We start from the raw sequence: 6,284 nt of genomic DNA on the forward strand, positions 1-6,284 counted from the left end.
GACGGAAGCTCCAGTCCTCTTCCTGCATCTTGTCCCCGCATCTCTCCCATTTGCTGTTTCTGAGTTATAACTTTTTACACTAAAAGGGTGACCTAGTGAGTAATGCGTTTCCCTGATTTCTGTGAGTCTGTCCAGCAAATTAACCAAATTCAAGGAGTGGGTGTCCTGAAAACTTCTGCTTTATAGGCAGTTGCTCAGAAGTACAGGTGACAACCTGGCCTTGAGAGTGGCCTCTGAAGTGAGGGTGGGGTGGGTGGCCGTCTCCTAGGACTGAGTCCTCAACCTGTGGTGTCTGATGCCATCGTCCGGTAGATCGTGAAAAGGGAGTTGAATTCTTGACACTGAGCTCTGTTCTGACAGTTGCCTGGTGGAGGTGTGCTTACCACCCCCGCCCCGCAGTCAAAATTGAGTGTCAGAGTGCACTTTACATCTAATCTAAAAAATGCCTTCCCACAAGTGGTTTATAAAATGTCAACTTCCTTAATGTCTGAAACATCTGTAATTTCATGTTTCCCCACTCTTTCCTCTTATTGCCCAAGATCTATTGTTTTAGAATAAAATGGCCATTAGGGTAAGAAGGATATATTTAACCTGCCTCAATTTATTTTCCAACACCTATAATTCAGGTATAATTTAAATACCAGAAGCTTGAGTGTTGAAAGTATAAAATCCAGTGGCATTCATTATATTTGCAGCATTGCGCCCCCATCCTCATGTTCTCATGTTAAAACATTTTCATTCTCCCACAGACTCTTATAAGCACTGGCACTCTTATACGTGTGCCTGTCCCTGGGTTCTAGGCATGGTGTTAATCTACATTCTACAGATGCGCTTTTTCTGTGCATTTCATGTAAGTGATATTACACTGTATGGTGGTTTTGAAGCCTGGTAATGTCCTTAAGGTTAATTGATATCATGTCAAGGCCATCACTTCATTCCTCTTATTGCCACACGTGTTTTATTGCAGGAATGTCCCACATTTTGCTTCTCCAAACCTGTTGGCCTTTTGAGTTGTTTCCACTTTTCGGTTATTATGAATCATACTGCTGTCCTGTCTGTGCATTAGTTTTTGTGTTGATGTTTGTTCCCTTCCCCTGGGTACGTGGACACCTAGGAGTGGAATTGCTGTGTTACGTGGTCACCATGCTCACCATTTTGAGGACCCGCCAAGCTGTCTTCCAAAGTGGCTTCCCCACGTTACTTTCTATCAACCATGGGTGAGGGCCCTGCCATCCTCACCAGTTCTTGTTTGGCTGTCTGCACAGCCATCCTAGTGGTGTGAATAGAAATCTGCTTTGGTTTGATTTGCATTTTGTTGATGACTTATGCCTAGCATTTGTCATGTACTTATTGGCCATTTGTATTTTTTCTTTGGGAAATGTCTGCTCAGAGTCTGTGCCCCTATTCAGTTACATTATGTGTCTTTATATTGTCTTTTAGTTTTATTGTCATATGAGCTTCCCAAATATATTTAGAATAAAAACTCACACTCATTGTGTGTATATTAAACTGCTGTTGCAACCACCATTAAAGTAGCATTGTTTCTGTAGCTGTTTTGGCTATTTTGTTCCATAGATTTTTAAGAACATATTTTTGTTTTTAAAAAATCTATCATTTTCATAATTGTTTGCTCATTATTTTTTTGGGGTGTGGTGCTGTTTCATATTGCCCTAAAGATATTGGTTAGTTATATTTTCTCTCTGTTAATGTCACATTTGTGTCTATTACCATTAGATCCTTCAGCAAGTTTTCTTGTGCGGCCATTTTCTCAAATTCCAGGGCCTCGGTTTTGTATTAGAGTACCTACTGTCTTGACACACTTTTCAGGAGTCAGCTACTTCTTTTACCAACAAGTGTGCTAGTTCCAGGCTCTGGCCTGAGCCTGTGCCCACAGTGTTGCCCTCATCCTGTAAGGGGTTGTGTCTCTGCCTCTTGCACATGAGACGACTCAACCAGGCTTCTCAACACTGACGACTTCCAAGGCGAGAGTTGTCAGATCAGCAGCCCTGGAATCTCAGTGTTTACAACATCCTGACTTTCTGGTTGCAGGTCTTGGAGCTGATGTGGACAAAACTTCTGAGTCAGCCAAGTATCCATTTCCATGTTATCTGAATGACGAGTTCATTTTTCACTGTTTATCTTACCCCAGAATCTGCTCCATCTCAGGAAAAATCATTATAATTATTTGAGGAGAAGTATGTGTCAGTTGTCAAACTTTGCAGGTTCCAAGCACTGCCCATCCCTGAGGGTCTCTCATGTGGTTTGCTTGCTCGTTGTCATTTCCCATAAGAACATGAGCTCAGGCGTCCTAGGAATTGAGTCCGGGTCCCTAACTGTCAGCCTCCCCCATCCTCCTCACACATTGGTGAAGAGGAGCCTTGTTGAAATAGAACATGTGGGATGTTGCAGGACATGGTGGTCTTTGCAGATGTGGCTGTGAACTTCACCCGGGAAGAGTGGGCTTTGCTGGATGGTGCTCAGAGGAAGCTCTACAGAGAAGTGATGCTGGAGACCTGCCGGAACCTGGCCTCCGTGGGTGAGGATGGCTTTATCCTTTCCCTTAGGTTTTAGAGAAAAAAAAAATATTTTCTATAATTATTCTTTCTTTTGAAGGACAAGTACTAAAAATATATCAAACAAAGACAGACACACTGCGAGCATTCACATAACAACCTAGAGTCAAATAGCTTTCCCATACATCAAGTTTTCATGTATCAAACTGACTTGTTATTAATAAACAGAAGTCTAAGGCTCCCTAGTTTTATGTGTGACCATGCCTTTAGTTGTGTGGGGCTGTGAGAGCAGCTTGGTTTCCACCCCTGAGAAAGTTACACTGTGGTTAATACACAGTTGACATCATCATTTTCCTGCAATTAATCACACATGTGACCAACATCAATGGTATTAAAGACCTAAGTAATGACCCATCTCATGGGATGTTTGGTGCCCTCCATCCTCCATCATGACGACTTTTCTCCAGGAGCAGGGCAGCACCACACACACTATCCAATCAGCCAATGGCATCAGGGGACCGTGAGAAAGGCTCCATGTAGGGCCTGTGTGTCTGAGAACTGCAGGAGAGTGACAACCCTCGGGGAGCAACAGGTTCTAGATAAGGGAATGACGTTTGTCCGTGTGCATCAGAAGCATGACTCAGTCTGTGTTTGAGGAGGGTGACGTTTGTCATGTCTCTGGTGTCTTCTTGTACCTGTCATCCATCCTACAACACTTGGAAAGGCTTTCTGTGGGTAATCTTCCAAAGGGAGGATTTGGGCATATGTGTTGTGCCCATTTCCTACCTTCTTTGCCCTCTGTGATAATATTTATCTGAATATCAGTCTCCATTTCTTTTGAAGTATTTCTAAGAAAAGTAGGGGGCCATTTTGACTCATTTTACCTGGTTATGCCATGGTCCCAAATTGCTGAGGTTGGCAGTTTTCTTATTTCCCTGCACGTTGGTTCATTCTGACATTTGTTTACATTGTATATTAATATATGAAAATACACAGATTACCTCTTTTCTTTTCCCACCATTTCACTTCCATGAAGTTAAATTATCCTCCCAATTTTGCAGATTATTATAGTCAAGTTAAAACCAGTGAGTCACGTTCTCAGGGAATTTTTTGGACAATAACATATCCAGTGATGAGAAAACAGTGATATTTATAAGAATTGAGTCTTGGTCAGTTATTTTAGACAACCCGTCGATTAATAACAATGGACAGTGGTGTGTAACCCAGGAGACACGTTTTAGGTGAGTGACCATGCTCAGTACAAAAAGGGATATGTGCATCATGCTAAAGTAATTGAAACAAATATAAAAAGTATATAAATTTTCCCAAAGAATTAAGGACCCGGAGAATTTTCATAAGACAACATTTTCATAAATGTGGTATAGATATTGAGGGTCTCTAAAAAAATTCAATGGAAACAATGATGACGAAACCCCAGATGTAAGAAACACTGAAAATTGTGGCCCCATTACTGCCCTTGGCCACAAATTTAAATTTTTTTCACAATGTAACAATGCAAACATTGCTAAACACAGACCCATTCATTGAAAATGGCAAATATGTAGTCAAAGTAATGATTTATATCATCAGTCAATCATTAAGAAAGAAATCACTTATGATCATTAATCCCTAATTGTATGTTTAATATTTTGAACAGAACTCCTTTGCTGGAGATTCTCTGTGAAACTAATGAGGGTGATCAATGTGGACACACCCTGAATGAGGTCACATCACTTCCTGTGGGTGAGAGATGCCCAGGTGGAGTTAAACCCTGTGAATGCACTAAGTGTGGAAAAGTCCTCCTGGAATGTTCTTTCCTTCAGAATCAGGAAAGGTGTCAAACTGGATACACACCTCATCTGTGTGAGGAATGTGGGCTGTTGTCACGCAGCAGCCTAGCCGACTGTCTCCTCCTGCCTTTCCTTAAGGAAAGAAGAGTCTGTGAGACTGTGCCTTCTTGGGACCTTGCTTCGTCTTTATGCTTATGCTTTATGTCTCTCTGTTTGGCCCCCAAAGGATAGTTTGTCAGCCAAGGACGGGTAAGATTTCTCACGGGAGGGACAACCTAAGACAGGCAGAACTATGTGGGGACCCCCATGAACTACCATGAAAAATATGGAAAGGGGCATTATCTCTTTCCCCTGTTCATAGAGAGCCACTGCTGACACTGGCTTTGCCTCTCACCTGATTGTGAGAGAAGTCAGGAGAGCGATAACATCAGCTCTCCCTGTTTAGCTCAACAATAAAGTTTCAACATGAGAAACTTGTCCCCAGGAGGGTGCATACCTTGATTAAGTCATCATGGAAATTTCTGCTTCGGCTGTTTGCAGGCAAGGGTGATTGGTTTGAATCATTTTTCTTGTATGATGTATGAGACTCACAGCCCGTGGAAAAAACAATGTTACTTCCTTGTATGATCAATAAAAGCCACCGAACGGCCCGATTCGGGGCTCCAGTCCTTCACGACTGTGAGACCCTTGGCCCTCTGTGATTTAACTGCATTAAGTCTCCGTTTCTTTCTTTCTTAAAAACTTAACCTAATGTCACCCCTTCTCGTTCCCTCACTGCCCGTGTTGCACTGGACGCGACAGTGTGCAAGCCGGCAGGTGTGTCTCATGCCTAAGCTGTCATGTGGGAACAGACCTTGTGGAGAAACCCTGTACAAGTCAGTATCCTGGGAGAGTGTCTAAGAGATACGTGAATAACTTGAGTGGTAAGAAACCTTTTTTCCAGTGTAGCAAATGTGGAAAAGCTTCCAATTGTTCCTCCTCCCTTCGAGCACATGTGAGGATGCACATTGGAGACAAACCCTCTGAATGTGACCACTGTGGCAAAGCCTTTAAGTTTCCTTCAGTCGTGAGTGAACATGGTAGAATCTACACCAGAGAGAAATCATCTGTGTGTAAAGAGTGTGGGAAAGGATTCAGGATTTCCACACTCCTGCAAGATTATGTGAGAACACACACTGGGGAGAAAACTTAAGAATGTAAGGAGTGTGGGGAAATGTTCAGCCTTTCATGTTCTCTTCAAAGCCATGTGAGAACATACAGAAGAGTGAAATCCTATGAATATAAGGAGTGTGGAAAAGCCTTTAGTTTTCAATCCATCCTTCAAAGACATGAAAGAACACACACTGGGGAGAAACCATATGAATGTGAGCAGTGTGGAAAAGCCTTCCGTAAGCGATGCAGCCTTAAATTACATTTGAGAATACATAGTGGGGAGAAACCCTATGAATGTGAGCAGTGCAGGAAAGCCTTCACTCAGTGAGTCAGCCTAAAATCACATTTGAGAATACAAACAGGGGAGAAGCCCTATGAATGTCAGCATTGTGGAAAAGCCTTCAGTTTTAAATCCTCCCATAATGTACATGTGAGCAAGCACACTGGAGAGAGGCCCTAAAAATGTCAGCAATGTCAGAAAGGCTTCAGTGGACCATCATCCCTTTAAGACACATGGGAACGCACAGTAGGGAGAAACCCTATGAATGTCAGCAATGTGGCCAAGCTCTCAGTTTTTACTACTCCCTTAAAGAACATGCGAGAACACAGTGGAGAGAGAATGTGTGAATGTCGGCAGTGTGGGAAAGCTGTAAGTTGTCAGTTTTCCTTTCAAGTATGTGTGAGAACGCACAATGGGTGAAACATGAATGTAGGAAATGTGGGAAATCCTTCAGTCATTATTTCTTCCTTCAAAAATGTGCAAGAACACACTGTGGGGAGAGACTTATGAATGTCAGCCATGAGGAAAAGCTTTAGGTGTTCCACAAGC

The 6,284-nt window shown here is 42.5% G+C and overlaps 1 pseudogene; it reads left to right on the forward strand.

Moving 5' to 3' along the window:
* The first annotated feature begins 2,400 nt into the window (after window positions 1-2,400).
* LOC148755221 (uncharacterized) lies at window positions 2,401-6,082 on the forward strand (annotated as a pseudogene).
* The last annotated feature ends 202 nt before the right edge of the window (window positions 6,083-6,284 follow it).

The sequence above is a fragment of the Rhinolophus sinicus genome, chromosome 15 (genome assembly GCF_057876585.1).
Source record: "Rhinolophus sinicus isolate RSI-liver-muscle chromosome 15, RSI-T2T, whole genome shotgun sequence".
Lineage (NCBI taxonomy): Eukaryota > Metazoa > Chordata > Mammalia > Chiroptera > Rhinolophidae > Rhinolophus > Rhinolophus sinicus.